An 18,892-nucleotide genomic window follows, 5' to 3' on the forward strand; every position below is an offset into this window, starting at 1 on the left:
TCACTGAGGCTGGGGCTGAGGCTGGAGCTGGGGCTAGGGCTTGGGACCCAAGCTGGAGCTGGGGCTAGGGTTGAAACTAGGTCTGAGACTGGATATGGGGCTGGGGCTGAGTCTGGGAGAGGGACTAAGGCTTGGTCTAGGGCTTGCGTGAGAAGCAGCATGGCTCATTGGAAAGAACCTGGGCTTTGGAGTCAGAGGTCATGGGTTCAAATCCCGGGTCTACCAATGTCAGCTGTGTGACTTTGGGCAAGTCACTTCACTTCTCTGGGCCTCAGTTACCTCATCTGTAAAATGGGGATTAAGACTGTGAGCCCCCTGTGGGACAACCTGATCACCTTGTAACCTCCCCAGTGCTTAGAACAGTGCTTTGCACATAGCAAGCACTTAATAAATGCCATTATTATTATTATTATTGGGTTGCGGTTGGGGCTTGGGGAGGTGCTAAGGCTTGATTTGAGGCTTCACCTGGGGCTGGACTGAGGCTGAAGCTGAAGATTGGTTTAGAGTTGGTGTTTTAGCCAGAGATGAGTCTGGGTTTTCCCCTCTCAGGGTCTCACCTGGAGAGTTTCCAGTACTCTACCAGTCTTGGCTAAAGGAGGGAGAGTCAAGCAGAGGTGTACCCATTCCATTCCTAGCTTGGCCAGTGGCTAGCAAGTGGAAAGCAATCTGCTACAAGTCAAAAGTCACGCATGCTGGGCAGCAGCGGCCTGGGAGAGAGTCGAGGGCAGCGATTCGAGTTTACTGTGTGGAATGAGGCAATGGTAAACCACTTCCATATTTTTACCAAGAAAACTCTATGGATACGCTACCAGAATGATTGCACATGGAGAGCCAAGCGTTCTGGGAGAGATGTGTCCGTGGTGACGCTATGAGCTGGAAACGACTCAATGGCATAAGACAATACAAGAGGCTGGGGTTGGAGTTGGGGCTGGGGTTAGAGTTGGTGGGGTTAGAGTTGGCTAAAGCTGAGGCTGGAACTGATGCTGGGGTTGGAGCTGGGGCTGGGGCTGGGGTTGAGGCTGTGCTGAGGCTGGAGCAGGGACTTATGGTGGAGTTCGGCATGGGACTACCTCGTTCTCGCCTGTCCTGCCTTCAACCCCTGGCCCACATCCTCCCCTTGGCCTGGAATGCCCTCCCTCCATACATCTGCCAAGCTAGCTCTCTTTCTCCCTTCAAAGCCCTACTGAGAGCTCACCTCCTCCAGGAGGCCTTCCCAGACTGAGCCCCCTCTTTCCTCTCCCCCTCCTCATCCCCACTGCCCTACCTCCTTCCCCTCCCCACAGCACCTGTATATATGTTTGTACAGATTTATTACTCTATTTATTTTACTTGTACATATTTACTATTCTATTTATTTTGTTAATGATGTGCATTTAGCTTTAATTCTATTTGTTCTGACGACTTGACACCTGTCCACATGTTTTGTTTTGTTGTCTGTCTCCCCCTTCTAGACTGTGAGCCCACTGTTGGGTAGGGACCGTCTCTATATGTTGCCAACTTGTACTTCCCAAGCGCTTGGTACAGTGCTCTGCACACAGTAAGCGCTCAATAAATATGATTGAATGAATGAATGACTAGGGTGGGGTTGGGGCTGAAGCTGGAGATGGGTCTGGGGCTCAGGTTGAAGTTTAGGCTGGAGCTGGGGTTGACAATGGTACTGGGGTTGAGGCTCAAGTTTGTGCTGGGCCTGGAGCTGGGGCTGGGGCTGGGACTGAGGCAGGAGCTAAGAATGCAGCCAGAGATAGGCTTGGGGCTGAGGCCGGAGCTGGGGCTGAGTCTGGAATTTAACTGGAGCTGTGGTTGATGCTTGGGGTTATGTCTGGGGCCGGGGCCGGGGCTGGGGATGGAGCTGGACCTTGGCTGGGTCTGTCCTGACTTGAAGTGGCTGTTTTCTCTCTCTTCTCTATTCTACACTTCTCTGGGAGTGGTAGCAAGAATCACACCCCTTCCCCCTCAATGTTGGAAAAGTAAGTTGGCACAGTTATTAAATACAATCAAGACCTCCAGAGTGGTCATCTTGGTGACTTTTGTTCATTGATCTGACTCTCTCAATGGATAATTCTATCACCTCTTCCCCATTAATTATCCACTCTTTCCTCCCAGTCCACCCCAGCTGGAACTCTTCATTCTACTCAAGATTACCTATTTATTATTATTATTATTATTATTATTATTATTATTTTGTTATTATTATTTATAAAATTCTACTGCATTAAGTTTTACTAAATTGGTTAAACAGTTATATAAGCAAATCAAAAACAAAAAAATAATCATTATTAAAGCAGCGTGGCTCAGTGGAAAGAGCACGGGCTTGGGAGTCAGAGGTCATGGATTCTAATCCCAACTGTGCCACTTGTCAGCTGTGTGACCTTGGGCAAGTCACTTAACTTCTCTGTGCCTCAGTTATCTCATCTGTAAAATGGGGATTAAGACTGTGAGCCCCACGTGGGACACCCTGATCACCTTGTACCCCCACCTCCAGTGATTAGAACAGTGCTTTGCACATAGTAAGCGCTTAACAAATGTCATTATTATTATTATTATTACTCACAGTACTCCATTCTCGTCTCTCCCATCTCTGACCACTTGCTCATATCCTTCCTGCAAACCCTCTGAGACTGCATCTTCTCCAAGAGACCTTAATTTTTCTTATTCCTTAAGCAAACCCACCAGTTATCCCCCCACCCCTACCTCCCCAACCACTTCCTCAGAACTTCTGTGCCAACTGTATTTACGTACTCACATTCATCCATAGCATGTCTGTGTCCATCAGCTTACATACCCTACAATTTGAGCACGGACTCATCTCCATTTGTAGTTCTCTTATTCTCCTACCTAAAAATGATGCTTTGTCTGTCTCCTTGGCTGGATTCACAGCTCCTTGCTGGCAGAGACCATGTTTTCTAACTCTATTGTATTAATAGTGATGATCATGATGATGACCTCACTACTCTCCTACAACAACCTAGCCTTCACACTTTGCTCCTCAAGTCCTAACCTTCTCACTGTTCCTCGATCTCACCTATCTCACTACTGACCCCTCACCCACATCCTGCCGCTGGCGTGGAACACCCTCCCTCCTCAAATCCGTCATACAATTTCTCTCCCCCTATTTAAACATTTTTTGAAGGCACATTTCCTCCAAGAGGCCTTCCTTAACTAAGTCTTCCTTTCTGCTTCTCCCACTCTTATCTGCATCACCCTGACTTGCTTACTTGATTCATAATAATAATAATTATGGTATTTGTTACTGTTCTAAGCACTGGGTCGGGGGATACACGATGATCAGATTGTCCCACGTGGGGCTCAAAATCTTAATCCCCATTTTACAGATGAGGTAACTGAAGCACAGAGAAGTTAAGTGACTTGCCCAAAGTCACACAGCTGACAAGTGGTGGAGCCGGGATTAGAACCCATGACCTCTGACTCCCAAGCCTGGGCTCTTTCCATTGAGCCATGCTGCTTCTCATGGCTGCTTCTTCATCGCCCCTCCCAGTCCCACAGTACTTTTGTATATATCTGTAATATTTATATTTATGTCTGTCTCCCCTTCTAGAATGTAAGCTTGTTGTGAGCAGGGAATGTATCTGCTTATTGTTATATTGTACTCACCCAAGCACTTAGTACATTGCTCTGCATACAGTAAGCACTCAATAATTATGATTGAATGAATGAATGATGATGATAATGACATTTGTAAGGACTTTATATGTACCAAAAAGTGTGCTAAGTCCTGCGATAGCTACGATAATAATAATAATAATAATAATAATAATAATGATGGTATTTGTTAAGAACTTACTATGTGCAAAGTACTGTTCCAAGTGCTGGGGGGATACAAGGCGATCAGGTGGGGCTCACAATCTTAATCCCTATTTTACAGATGAGGTCACTGAGGCACAGAGAAGTTAAGTGACTTGCCCAAAGTCACACAGCTGACAATTGGCGGAGCCGGGATTTGAGCCCATGACCTCTGACTCCAAAGCCCAGGCTCTTTGCACTGAGCCACGCTAAGCAAATCATATACAGTCCCTTGTCCTACATAGGGGTCACAGTCTAAAGAGGAGGGGAACAAGGCATTTCATTCCCATTTTTACAGATGAGGAAACTGAGGCCCAGATAATTTAAGTGACTTGCCCAAAGTCACACAGCAGGCAAGCAGTGTATCCAGGATTAGAACTCAGGTCTCCTGATCCCCAATCCCAGGCTCTTTCCTTGAAGCCATGCTCAGAATAGTGCTCTGGACATAGGAGGTTCTAAATCAATATTATTAATGGTTGAGTCATCCCTCTTCATATCCTGACCTAGTTCTGGGTAATATTTTTGGGTTAATTTCCCTCTTGAGGCATCATCTTGAGGTTTTATTAGATGTTTACTTGCTTTTTTCTGTTTTTTGTTTATACTCGTCCAGCAAATTGCTTTCACTCGGTCTCTTTCCCCCTCTCCACGAGTTATTTTGAGCATGTGTTTTGTTATGTGCCTACTGTTGCTCTGGAATTTGGTTCTGCTTTTGACCTGTGGCTCAGATTTTTGTATTTCTCAATACATTTCCATCACATGTCTGTTTCTGTGGCATCTGATTCCTAGCGCTCAATAAATGCCATTGATTGAGGTACGTACGATGTCACAAGTTGGCAGTTAAGGCTTGGAGCTCACCCACAGTCCCTGCTGCCCACCACCCCTGCTCCCTCTGAAACTACACAGGTGAGCCAGCAATTTTTAATTTCTCTACTTTGTGAATGTGAGGGATGCTGAAGAGAGGAGGAAGACACACTGAACCTGGGGCCTCAGCTTCAGCCCCCAAGCTTTCCTTGGTTCTGCAGGCTGGTGTTGCAGTGCTAAGCACTTAGTACAGTGCTCTGCATGCAGTAAATGCTCAATAAATATGATTGAATTCATTCATTCATTCAATCATATTTATTGAGTGCTTACTGTGTGCAGAGCACTGTATTAAGCGCTTGGGAAGTACAAGTTGGCAACATATAGAGACAGCCCCTACCCAACAATGGGCTCACAGTCTAGAAGGGGGAGGCAGACAAGAAAACAAAATATACTTAGAAAGTAAAATAAATAGAATAGAAAATATGTACAAGTGAAATAAATAGAGTAATAAATATGCACAAACAAATATACAGGTGCTGTGGGGAGGGGAAGGAGGTAAGGCGGTGGATGGGGAGGGGGAGGAGGGGGAGAGGAAGGAGGGGCCTCAGTCTGGGAAGGCCTCCTGGAGGCGGTGAGCTCTCAGTAGGGCTTTGAAGGGAGGAAGAGAGCTAGCTTGGCAGATGTGCAGAGGGAGGGCATTCCAGGCCAGGGGGAGAACATGGGCCGGGGGTCGACAGCGGAACAGGCGAGAACGAGGCACAGTGAGGAGGTTAGTGGCAGAGGAGCAGAGAGTGCGGGCTGAGCTGTAGAAGGAAAGAAGGGAGGTGAGGTAGGAGGGGGCAAGGTGATGGAGAGCCTTGAAGCCGAGAGTGAGGAGTTTTTGCCTGATGCGTAGGTTGATTGGTAGCCACTGGAGATTTTTGAGGAGGGGAGTAACATACCCAAAGCGTTTCTGCACAAAGATGATCCGGGCAGCAGCGTGAAGTATAGATTGAAGTGGGGAGAGACAGGAGGATGGGAGATCAGAGAGGAGGCTGATGCAGTAATCCAGTCAGGATAGGATGAGAGATTGAACCAGCAGGGTAGTGGTTTGGATGGAGAGGAAAGGGTGGATCTTGGCGATGTTGTGGAGGTGAGAGCAGCAGTTTTTGGCGACGGATTGGATGTGAGGGGTGAATGAGAGAGCAGAGTCAAGGATGACACCAAGGTTACTGGCTTGTGAGATGGGAAGGATGGTAGTGCCATCAACAGTGATGGGAAAGTCAGGGAGAGGGCAGGGTTTGGGAGGGAAGATAAGGAGTTCAGTCTTGGACATATTGAGTTTTAGATGGGGAGCAGACATCCAGAATGTTGCCCAGGCATAGCCCGGGCTCAAATGCCACTGCCTCCGCTCCACAACCTCCCAGTCGAGCAGAGCCCAGGGATGGGGCAGCCTGTTGTCTGCTCAAGGACCAGAGGCCAGAGAGGATGGCTCTAGGGCTGTCTATTTAGGACACTTAGCCCAGCTGGGAGCAGGGGATAGACAGAAAGGCCAGTAGATCAACTGATTGACTGGAATCTTCTCAGCTTCCTTTCCATGCCCTGAGTTCTGGAGTAATCTCTCAGGGGGAGTCATGGAGATTCAAGAGGAGGCCCTTCACCTGGATGGGTAGGAAGCGAGAGCAGGCCCAGAGGGCATGAGGATATGCCAACGGGGATCCCTGTCCAGCATCCACTTTGTGCCTCATTTGCTCACTTGCTTATTTTCTGTTTCTCTCTCCTACCACTCTCTGTGCTACAGTCTGAGCAAGGCCCTATGAGAGAGTGAGGGAGTGAGACAGACAGACAGAGATGGTAAATGTCAAGCCTGTCGTAGGCTCCTGGCACTGAGCCTCCTCTCATACCTTTGCACAGTGGAGAAGACAAAAAGCCACCCTCCTAACCTCCTGCCCCACTGTCCTGCTGCCTCCCTGCCATGATGCCCTGCAATGCTGCTGCTTCACTGTCCCACTGCCCCAATGTCCCACTTCCTTGTTGCCCTGATGCCCCACTGCTCTGCTGCTCACTGCCCTACTGCTACACTGTCCTGCTGTCCACTGCTTGGCTGGTTTTGAGGCCTGGGAGGACTAAGCAGCTGGAAGGATCTGAATTCAATTTGCTGGAGTGGGATGTGGGGGCTGGGTACTTCTCTACCTGGTAGAGGGGGAAGGGTAAGATCAGCAAATTCTGTTTGGCTTCCGGGCAGGAGGCTTTTTGATGAGAAGCAGCATGGCTCACTGGAAAGAGCCGGTACTTTGGAGTCAGAGGTCATGGGTTCAAATCCTGGCTCTGCCAATTGTCAGCTGTGTGACTTTGGGCAAGTCACTTAACTTCTCTGTGCCTCAGTTACCTCATCTGTAAAATGGGGATGAAGACTGTGAGCCCCCTTTGGGGAAACCTGACCACCTTGTAACCCCTCCAGTGCTTAGAACAGTGCTTTGCACATAGTAAGTGCTTAATAAAATGCCATCATTATCATTATTATTATTATTTGTCTGCTGTGTGAACTTGGGCAAGTCGCTTAACTTCTCAGTGCCTGTTACCTCATCTGTAAAATGGGGATAAAGATTGTGAGCCCTATGTGGGACAGGGATTGTGTCCAAACTGATTAACTTGTACCTTCCACAGTGCTTGGTACAGTGCCTGGAATATAGTAAGTGCTTAACAAATGTTGTTAAAAAAAAAAAGATGCCTGATCTGTATTTTGTGGCCCTGATGCCTAGATACACACCTCTCCTCCCATTAGGCATCTGGCCAGGACCTAAAGGAGAAAGTCCTAATGGGGAGGAGAGACAATAGTGGGGAGCTGTATTTGATCACAATTCCAGTTTCCGCACTTCTTTTTCTACCTTGATGCCAACTGGGAATATGTTTTCTCTGCTCTTCTGCCCCAGTTCTGTGCCTGGCACATTCCTGTTGGCTGAGGTGTACACTGTCACCTGTGCAGACAGCCCCCAGCCTCGATGCTGAAATTCCTTTACACATGAGTAACATTAATGGCAACTATGAGCGTCGGTCAAGTCGTCTCCTCTGGTTAAACAAACCCCAGCTGGGTGTCCCCTCCCCTTCTTGCTGTTACTAATCATTTACTTTCCGTGTCTTAAAAAATGCTTCAAAATCCCAAATTGTTCTTCTCTCTCTTTCAATTCTATAAGCTCAAATCATGGATGCTTTCCCTCCGGTAGGAAGAAGGATTTTATCACCCTCAGAATTTATTCCTGGCAGTCAGTATTTCCTTCCTATCAGGTCCTGTGAATTATAGCCCTGCCTCTGAGAACCATCTTTCAAAACAAGAAAATTAGGCTCTGAATGAGGAGCACTTATATGCTAACACAGTTTTTAGGAGACTTGGATGCTTCGAGTTCTTTGTAGATTTGCATTACTGGGGTGTACTGATTAAGAATAACAAGCCTCTGTCAGGCCTGGGAAGTACAATTTAATATGACCATCTATTGACTGTGCTTTTTATCCAATCAAATTGTTTTTGGTTATTTTTAAAGTACCAGATTTCTCCATAGGAGAAAGAGAAATTGCTCCTATCCAGAATAGCCTGGCACGTCAAACAGCTGGTGATAATGGCAGAGCTGGGGCCTTGGAGGGTAGGGAGGGGGTGGCAGGATGCTCCCACTCCCTCAGTTGCCAGCAGAGGATCATGGAAACCCCACAGCTTCCTGGGCCAGGTCTGTGTCCTGTCTGCCAAAAGAGCAGGAGCGGCAGACCTGCTCTCCCCAATTCCTACCAAAGAGTGGCCCCTGTGAAACATCGGGGGCCCCACAGGATCCATGCTGGACTTGCGGTGAGGAAAGGTGGCACTGCCAGTGTCAGACTGGCTACTTGGGATACACAGCATGGCTATGGCAGCTGCCAGTGATAATGATGATGGTATTTGTTAAGAACTTACTACATGCCAAGCACTGTTCTAAACTCTGGGGTAGATACAAGGTAATCAGGTTGTCCCATGTGGGGCTCACAGTCTTCTTCCCCATTTTACAGATGAGGGAACTGAGGCACGAGAAATGAAGTGACTTTTCCAAAGTCACACAGCTGACAAGTAGCGGAGCTGGGATTAGAACCCATGACCTCTGACTCCCAAGCCTATGCTCTTTCCACTAAGCCATGCTGTTTCTTTAATTATGGTTTGTGTTAAGTACTTACTATGTGCCAAGTACAGTTCTAGGTGCTGGGGTAGATACATGTTAATCAGGTTGTCCCATGTGGGGCTCATAGTCTCAATCCCCATTTTACAGATGAGGTAAATGAAGTTAAGAGACTTGCCCAAAGTCACACAGCTGTTAAGTAACAGAGTCAGGATTAGAAGCCACAACCTCTGACTCCCAAGTGGGTGCTCTTTCCACACTGCTTCTCGGGTGCAGGTCTCCTGCTCTGCACTCAAAGCAAAGAGCTTCTGCACAGCATTGTGCAGTGAGGGAGGGGCAGCCCAACTCTTGGGCAGCAAGAGACCTTGATCAAATGTGCTAGCCCCTCATCTGAGCCATGGCAGAGGGGAGCTGGGCACTGAAGGAAAAAAACAACGAAAATATGCTTGAAAATGATTTACTTGATCAGCTGCCAGCCCTCAATATTTCTCCAGTGCCACATTCTGGATGGTTCTGGCTCATTTTCACCTCTCGCTTTCTTTGTACTCTAGCCCCATTGGTATGGCAGTCATACTACTTGCTGAAGATCAGTCATTCAATCCATTATTAAACACTTGAGGAGAAGCATGGCTGAGTGGAAACAACATAGGATTGAGAGACAGAAGATCTGGGTTCTGCCTCTTGTGTGACCTGGGACAAGTCACACAAGTCACGCAAGTCACTTACCTTCTCTGTGCCTTAGATTCCTCATTAGTAAAATGGAGATTCAATACCTGTTCAATACGCTCCTACTGAGACTGTGAACTCCAAGTGAGACACCATTAACCTCTTTTCTGTACAGAGCTCTATAGTAATGACTTGAGAGAGTGCAACAGATACTGAAGACCCGACTCTCTCAAGGAGTTTACAGCAGGCACCCAATAATTTACACATGAAAGGAAGAAGAGAAGAGAAGTGGAAAAATAATAGAAAGAGTACTATGAATGGGGAGGTGAGGTAGATAATCTAAGTTGAAATGAACAGAAATGCTTATGAGTGCATACAGGACTGCGGAGCAATGTAAAAGTGGTAATCGCAAGGATTTAAACTGAGAAGAAGAAAAATTAATGAGGGAAATTCTGGAGAAAGTGGAATTTTAGAAAGGTTTTGAGGATGGGAGACCTGTGATCTCATAGATTTGTAGAAGGCAGGAATTTCAAAAGAGAGAAAGAAGATAAGCAAGGGGTCAGAGGAAGTTTTGGTATTACCTATGTCCCATGTGTTTAATATTAGAGGCGATAGTAAAGATATTTATTGAGTAGCCATTGGGTACAATGCAATGTACTAAGGGCTTGGGAAAGTACAACAGAAGCATGAGGCATGCTCCCGGCCCATTAGAAGCTTCCATTCCATCAGAAGAGAAAGACATGAAAACATTTACAAATAAAGTAATCAGAACAAATAAAGTGACTGTACAATTGATCATACATCTGTACATATGTGCTGATGAATAAATATGTTCAAAATAATCTAAACATAGAAATATAAATATTTATAAAATATAAGACTTTGGCATTAGCCTGCTATCCAGAAAACCTGTTCTGGAATTTTTCTTGTACCAAGACTGAGTTTGACTGTACTGTCTTACCTCCAGCAGTGGAAGAGGAACAGGAATAAGGCTGGAGTAACACAGGGGCTCCTAAGGTTCAGCACAGGGCCTTGAGCTTAAGGGATCCCTCATTCAATCCTCAAAATCATACCCCATCATGGCCATTGCTATGAAGATAGTCTGTGCTGGCATGTCTAGCTCTTAAAGACAATGCTACCCTTTAAATTACAGGGAGCAGGCAGTAGAAGAGAGTACCCTGACTATCCTGTAGTTCACCACAGCAGGGCAGGGGATGTGGTTTAGAATCCAAGTCACCTCAGCCTCAATCTTCTGTTAGCCCTTCCCTGGGGCTGGGGAGGAGGCAATGATTAATACAAGTAAACACTCATCACCACTTCTGCCTGCTAACTCTTCATCTCAGTGCCTCTAAAAGGAATCTTGTTGATTCTGTTGTTAGGAGATGGTCAATAACAAACAGCAAATAGGGAGGGTAAACGTGGGTTTGGTGTTTAAGATGTAGTTTGGGAATTTGATGAAATAAAATGTTGGAAATCCCTGAGAAGCAGAAGTAATAACTGTGGTATTTGTTAAGTGCTTACTGTATGCCAGCAAGCACTACACTAAGTGCTGGGGTAGATACTATATGATCAGACTGGACACAATCTCTGTCCCACATTGGGTTCCACAAGGAAGATTAGAAGTAATAATTCTGGTATTTCTGGTATTTGCTAAGCGCTTACTCTGTGCCAGGCACTGTTGGGGTGGAAACAAGCAAATTGGGTTAGGCACAGTCCCTGTCCCAGAGGGGGCTCACAGTCTTAATCCACATTTTACAGATGAGGAAACTGAGGCACAGGGAAGTGAAACGACTTGCCCAAGGTCACACAGCAGACAAGTGGTGGAGCCAGGGTTAGAGTCCACGACCTTCTGACTCCCAAGCCTGGGCTCTATCCACTATGCCATGGGTGTTTGTAATTACTCACAGGATGACACCCACTATGCTGTGAGGTGTCACTGTGACAGGAAGAATAGAAGGGCATCCTTTCTACCCCTTTTCCTCTTCCCAAACCCCTATCCCACAGCCACCTTTGTGTTCAGGAGTGCAAGCAGCAGGGTAAAGCCTGTAGAAGGAGAGAAGAGGAAGAGACATTCCAGGAAAACCGGTGGGGTCAGGGTGGTTATTCTCCTAGTTCCCCCCAATAAAGATACCTCCCTCCTTCCCCTCCCCGCCCACCCCCTGGTGCTGTAATGACATCATCTGCATTGCAGTCACACGAGGGACCTCACTAGATGAGCAGCCCCAGGCCTGGGCTTTGGTTAATGTGACCCTGACCCAGAGAGGGACAAGTTAGCAAAAACAAGTTCTGAGAGCCTTCTGAGGAGAAAGAGGTAGTGCACAGTGTTCTTGGTTTAGCTATGACAGTCCTAGGTTTCAGTAGGCTTTTTTAGGATATTTGAGAAGAACATTCTATTTGGGATTTTCTCAGCTAGACTGGTTTCACCCATTGTGTGGGGATGGGTCAAGCATTAGCTCAGCAAGACTGAGAGACTGGAGTCAGAAAGGCTGAGTCATGCCAAGTTTATTCCATATGGTGATGTGAATTTCCCTTTCGGAACAATTACACTTATTTAGTTTGGCACTCTGCTCCCTACAGCATCCTGTGTCCACTCAATCTGAAGGCTTCCCTCGCAAGAGGAATACACTTATTTAGTTATTCGTAATTGGCGAAGTGCTTAGCTACTGCTCCATGAATGCTTCCCACTCGGGAGGAACGCACTTATGCGTTACTCACACATGGTGAAGCACCCCAGCTCTCAACATGAATGCTTCCCATTTGGGAGGAATACATTTATGCAGTACTCTCATGAGGCAAACCACCTAGCTCCCACCCATTTCCCATTCGGGAGGAATACACTTACACGTTCCTTGCACATGCCAAAACACCTAGCTCCTGCCCCACAAACACTTTCCACTATACCTCCATTTCATCTATCACACTGCTGATCCCTTGCCTATGCCTTGCCTCTAACCTACAAATCTCCTCACTTTCAAAATCCTATTAAAAATCACATCTTCTCCAAGAGGTCTGCTGCATGTCTCAATTTGCTGCCTAGAATATCAGAGGTGGCAGTTATTTATTACCTGTCTTTTCAGGCTGTTTGGGCTTCCGGATTCTGCTTGTTCAATCTCCTCTTCCTCCTCCTCCCCTGTTTCTCATCCCTTCTTCTCCATACCTGATTTGGTTGGAACAGGTGTAAGGGACAACTTCCTCTGCCATGTTCCTGTCCTGGGGGGCCCAGAGGCTTCAGTCATCGGGGTGGTGTCCTGCCCACCCTTCTGGGTTCTGTTTCACTAGCTTGGACAGTCAGAAGATAGCATTTTGACTTAGAGATGGTTGGTGCCCTGGTTCACCTTGGCACAACTGACCGGTCACCCTTGCCTATACTCTTGGAGACCTCTTGGAAAAGATATGATTTTAATAAGATTTTGAAGATGGAGAGATTTATTTCTAGGTCAGAGACAAGGCATGGGGAAAGGGTCAGCAGTGAGAGAGATGACATCGAAGTTTAGTGAGTAGGTCAGCATTAGAGGAGTGGAGTTTGTGGGCTGGGTTCTACTAGGAGTCATCTAGGTAAAATAGGAGGGGGCAAGGTGATTGAGAGTTTTAAAACTGTGGTAAGGAGTTTCTGTTTGATGTGGAGATGGATGGGCAACCACTGGAGGTTATTCAGAAGTGGGGAAACATGGACTGAATTTTGTTTAGAAAAATAATCCAGGCAGCAGAGTGGGGTATGGACTGCAGGGGAGACACAGGAGACACGAATATCAGTGAGGAGGCCAATGCAGTAGTCTAGGCAGGCTAGGATAAGTGCTTGGATCAATGTGGAAGCAATTTGGATGCAGAGGAAAGGGTGGATTTTAATAATGTTGTGAAGGTAGAACTGACAGAATTTGGTTACAGATTGAATATGTGAGAAATGCATCAAGAATAAAGCAAAATTTGTGATTTGTGGGATTTGTGAGACAGAGAGATTGGAGATGTGGTCTGCAGTGATGGGAAAATCAGGTTTGAGGGGGAAGATGAAGAATTCTGTTTTGGACATGTTAGGTTTGAGGTATTGGTGGGACAACCAAGTAGGGATGTCCTGAAGGCAGGAGGAAATGTAAGAGTGCAGAGTAGGAGTGAGAACAGGGCTGGAGATGAAGATTTGTGAATCATCCGCATAGAGATGGTAGTTGTAGCCAAGGGAGTGAATGAGTTCTCCAAGGGAGAAGTGTACAGATGGAGAATAAAATGGTACCCAAAACTGAGCCTTGAGAGGCTCACACAATTAGGGAATAAGAGGCAGAGGAGGAGCCTGTGCTCTGCCCAGAGTAAGCACTCAATAAATATGATGGACTAATTAATTGAGCCTGTGAAAGAGAATAAGAATGAGTAACCAGAGAGATAGGAGGAAAACAGTGTCAGTGAAGTCAAGGCTGGATAAGGTTTCGAGAAGGAGGGCGTGGTCCACAATGTTGAAGGCTGCTGAGAGGTCGAGGAGGATTAGATTGGAGTAGGGGCCTTTGGATGTGGCAAGAAGGAGATCACTGGTGACTTTTGAGAGGGCAGTTTCTTTGGAGTGAAGGGGACGGAAGCCAGAGTGGAGGGGGCTAAGGAGAGAATTGGAGGAGAAGAACTTGAGAAAGTGGGTATAGACAACTCACTCAAAGAATTTGGGGAGGAATGGTAGGAAAGAGATGGGGTGACAACTGGAGGGAGCCATGGGGTCAATAATAATAATAATAATAATAATAATGATAGTAATAATAATGATAATAATAATAATAATGATGGCATTTGTTAAGCACGTACTATGTGCAAAGCACTGTTCTTAGCGCTGGGGAGGGTACAAGGTGATCAGACTGTCCCACGTGGGGCTCACAGTCTTAATCCCCATTTTACAGATGAAGGAACTGAGGCACAGAGAAGTTAAGTGACTTGCCCAGTCACACAGCTGACAAGCGGAGGAGCCATGATTAGAACCCAAGACCTCTGACTCTCAAACCCGGGCTCTTTCCACTGAGCCATGCTGCTTTAAAGGCATTGGATAGCAAAAAGTTGAAGATGGTGGTTAGGGAAGGGTGAAGGGAGGGTTGTGCAGGGGGAGGGAGTGAATTTTGAAAGAAGGCAGGAGATCTCTTGAGATACTGCTGGGAAAAATGGGAGAGTTGAAGGAAGGGGAGGAGGAGGGATGGACTGGGGAGCATCAGGAAAGATTTTAGGGAGGGTTTTGTTGTTGTTTTTTAGGGTAGGGGATGAGCGGGCATGTATCTCATGAGGTAGCAGGTTCAGTAAATGCTTATAGCTGGTCCCAAATCATCCATTGACCATAGTATTGACATTCCCAATTCCCAGATAACCTTAAACTACACTCTTTCCTCTCCTCCCACACATCTCTTGAAGTCAGTGAAAGAAAAGAGGAATGTGTGCAAGCTAGGGACAGGATGTTGTGGTCTTTAAGGCAAATAAATGTGGTTGGCCCAGCACTTTTCATTCATTCCAGTGTGCTTCCATGTGGTTGATTTTTTTCAGGGATCTTTAGTAATGGAAACATTTAAGGGGGCTTGGTGTCCTGGCAAACTGCATTGGAATTTGCCCCTGGGGACGCAGGCCCTGGGGAGTAGTTGAGTTGCTCCTTGAACGGCTTGGAACTGCCTACAGTATTTATGAAAGAAATCTTCTCGATAACACTTGGATTTTTTTTCCCAAATGTAAATGTCCTCACTGCTGAAGCTTCCTGTGATTTAGGGCTCTAAGCAACAAATCATCACACGTTCATTTTATGTGACTTTGAAAATAATTTTGACAACAAGAAATTCTACCCCACTATTGCCTGGAAGACAGAAATTCAATTCCTACTCTGAGGGTTTCTGCTGTCCCCAGGAGAGTAATCTGTTCAGATGATTAATTGAGCCAAGTAAAGGGCACCCAGAAAATGCTATTGAGGAAATCGTTTGCATAAAATTTACAGAACTAACATTTGCTCATCATTCTAGCTGTAAAATCTATCCCCAGACACCTAGTAAATAATAGGGCTCTAGTGACACATTTTTTTTAAGTGGCTCTGTATCATGTATCAACAAAAGCCTATCTCCAATTTGGCCAGAGGGTGTCCCTGGAGATTGCCCTTCATGGGAACGGGTCAAGCAAGTGACCTGAAAGCCACCTCAAGAAGAGAAAACAGATAGATTCTCATTTCAGCTTTGTTGTTTGTGCCAGATCCAAAATAAATCTTGGGGTCAAAAACACAATGCAAAAGCAGTCTCGTCTCGTAATGCTATGTCACGCAGGTCATTGAGAAGCAGCATAGTTTATTGGAAAGACATGAGCCCGGGAGTCAAAGGGCCTGGGTTCTAATCCCAGCTTTGCCAATTTCTTGCTGTGTGACCCTGGGCAAGTCAATTATCTTCTCGGTGCCACAGTTTCATCAACTGTGAAATGGGGATTAAATACCTGTTCTCCCTCCTACTTAGTCTGTAAGCTGCAAGTAGGACAGGGACCGTGTCCAACCTGAATAACCTGTATCTACCCCAGTGCTTCGAACAGTGTTTGCCACAGTAAACTATTAATGCATATAATAATAACAAATGAAACTGAGAATTGTGGACATTATGGAGTCAGAACTGGCATTTAGTTATGCTTATCTAAATCAGTTTCATCTGAAAATGTATGTTGTAACCAAGCATGTAGCCCAAACCCACCCTGGGCAGTTCAGTGTTTGAAAAGGCATTTTCCACCTGGAAAATCTTGGTTTTTGACCCTTGTCTGCTGGCTCCATTGAACTCTGTAACATTCTGCAGTGCCTGTATGACTAGCGCACCTCCACATGTGTTGCCTGGCTTTGGCTGTTACCGCTGCAGTGCCAGCCAGCTCTGGGGGAGTCCAGCTGTGAACCTGTCATTGATAGGTGTGACCATTCCCCATAGCCATCTTTGCCTCACAGTACAGGAATGTGGGGAGGGTGAGGGGATGCAACTGGGCAGCAACTGTCCATTAGGAGAACTCCCAAAGCTTTCAGAAGGCAGGCACTAATCCACCACCTCATGGTCAGCTTGCCCACCTGCCTGACTTTAGGGCATTGACCATGGACATGATGATAGTCGCTACTAGGTGATTTCCCTGAAGGGTTGAATTGGTTTTGCCCTGGGCAGACAGGTGGGCTGGGTGGGAGCTGTCATTAAGCCACAGGGAGGATGGAGGGAGGTTTTGGGGACATCCTGGCTATCAGGCCTCCTGATTGTTTGCTGGGAGGTCAGGGCCAGCAGAGCAGGGCCAGTGCCCACTTCATACCCGGCAGTTGTCGAACACCACCAGGTTTCAAACTGAAACCTGTGGATGGGCTAGTGTTGAACTCATTCCCAGAATAGCCATTACAATCAATTAGTCAATCAATAGTATTTATTGAGCACTTACTGTACTCAAGCACTGGGCAAGTATGATACAACAAAGTTTATTGACACATACCTGCCCACAAGGAGCTTACCATCTAGAGCATCCTGCTCATTTTCTTCCCTTCACAAGATTTCCAAGATAGTAGCATTGGTATTGTTGTCAAATAATATGTGCAGCCATTGACCTTGCTTTCAAAGACTGCCTGCTCCTTTTCTTCATGGAGACATGAAGAAGACATGGAACACGTAGTAGAAGTATTAATGATACTTATCTATTTATTCATTTATTTATTTTTAATGGGATTTATTAAGCACTTACTTTGTTCAAGGCACTGTACTAAACACTGGGGTAGACACAAGCTTATTAGGTTGGACATAAACCCTGCCCCACATGGGTCTCCCCGTCTTAATCCCCCTTTTATTAAATCCCCATTTATTGAACATCCATTGGGTGCGTTATACAAAGCACTTGGGTGATTACAACAGAGGCAAGAAGCTTGTTCCAAACCTACAAAGATATTGTACTCTAATGAGTGAGATAAATATAAAAATATTTATGCAGATCAGAATAAATGAGAGAGTATGCAATTGAATATATACATATATGTATATATATATATACATATATATACAAATTCATGCTGAGGATGGGTATAAATAAATAATGAAATTCTGGAGTCGGTTTTTGTGTTGATGTGTCTCGGTGAACTTGGGTTAAGTAGGAATTTGTTTGGACGGTGGAAGTTCCAGGCTGGGGAAAGAGCATGAGGGGGGGACAGAGTCGAGAGCTGAGAGTGGGGTACAGTTAAAATGTGGGCTTAGGAAGAATGAAGTGAGTGAGCTGGGACGTAGGAACTGAAGAGATCCAATAGTTAATTAAGGGAAAGTTGGTAGAGAATTTTGAAGCTGATTGTGAGGAGTTTTTGTTCAGGTACAGGGAAATTGGAAACGAGTGGAAGTTTTTGAGGAGAGGAGAGACATGCTCTAGGCAATGATTCAAGGTCATTATAGGAATATGCTACATAGATTGGAGCCAGGAGAGTCTGGAGACAGAGATACCACAGTGAGGAAGGTGATAGAGTAGTCTAGCTGCAAACTGACAGATCTTGGACCTAGGCAGGAGCACTTTGAGTGAAAAGGTAGGAAAATTTGAGCAAAATAACAATGTGGACTGGTGGAGAAAGCACAGCCTGGGAGTCAGAGGAGCTGAGTTCTAATCCTGGCTCTCACTTGTCTGCTGTGTGCCCTTGGGTAAATGCTGGGGTAGATACAAGGTAACCAGTTTGGACACAGTCCCTGTCCCACATGGGGCCCACAGGCTTAATCCCCATTTTATGGAAGAGGTAATAAGGCACAGAGAAGTTAAGCGATTTGCCCAAAGTCACATACCAGGCAGGAGGTGGATCTGGGATTAGAACCCAGGTCTTTCAGTCTCCCAGGCCGTTGTGCTATCCATTAGGCCACACTGCTTCTATGGATTGACTGACTGAAGCTTTAATAATGTCTGTAGACTCATTTATTGGAATTAAACTCTGATTTTCCAACACTAGCTGTATTATTTCTTCGGTTAATGTAAAAAAATATTGTCTTTCAATACAGAATTGCTTGAACAAGACCATCAGTCAATTATGGGAGTTATCTGTTTGAATAATTGAAATGTCTTCTGTTTCATTGTATGCTTCAAACTGATCAGTAGAAAACATCAGCCATAGAATAGAAAGAGTTGCAAAAAATGGTATGGATATTTTGCAATAAATTAAAAATATTTCAAAAGCCCAGCAAACAGCTACATTACTCTATGCCTGGTAGGACGTTGTGACAACCAATCGTTTTATCAGCACAATTCCTTAGAAGTTCCTTGTTTTAAAGAGTAAGTGTAAAATGTATTTATAGATTTTTATACAAAATTATTTGATTTGTATCCTGGGAGGCAGTTTGCTGATGCCTGAATGTTATTGGGCAGTAGGGGCAGAGGCAAAAATGGATTACAATCTGTGTCTCTACAATTTGCATATATATGTGTGTGCCTATGTATTATATATATATAATATATAGAATATGTGTTTGTCCTCATCCAAAGTTTAAATAGTTTTACTCTGCACCAAAAAAATCATATTTATGCCTCCTGAAGATAAAGCTGAAACTTTGTTC

General features: G+C 45.5%; 1 non-coding gene across 1 annotated transcript; it reads left to right on the forward strand.

Annotated features, from left to right (window-relative positions):
- The first annotated feature begins 539 nt into the window (after positions 1–539).
- LOC119945619 lies at positions 540–677 on the forward strand. Its single transcript, XR_005456279.1, has one exon. It is a non-coding gene; the product is annotated as a small nucleolar RNA SNORA7 (small nucleolar RNA).
- Positions 678–18,892: the final 18,215 nt, after the last annotated feature.

This window comes from Tachyglossus aculeatus, chromosome 25 (genome assembly GCF_015852505.1).
Source record: "Tachyglossus aculeatus isolate mTacAcu1 chromosome 25, mTacAcu1.pri, whole genome shotgun sequence".
In the NCBI taxonomy this organism is placed as follows: domain Eukaryota; kingdom Metazoa; phylum Chordata; class Mammalia; order Monotremata; family Tachyglossidae; genus Tachyglossus; species Tachyglossus aculeatus.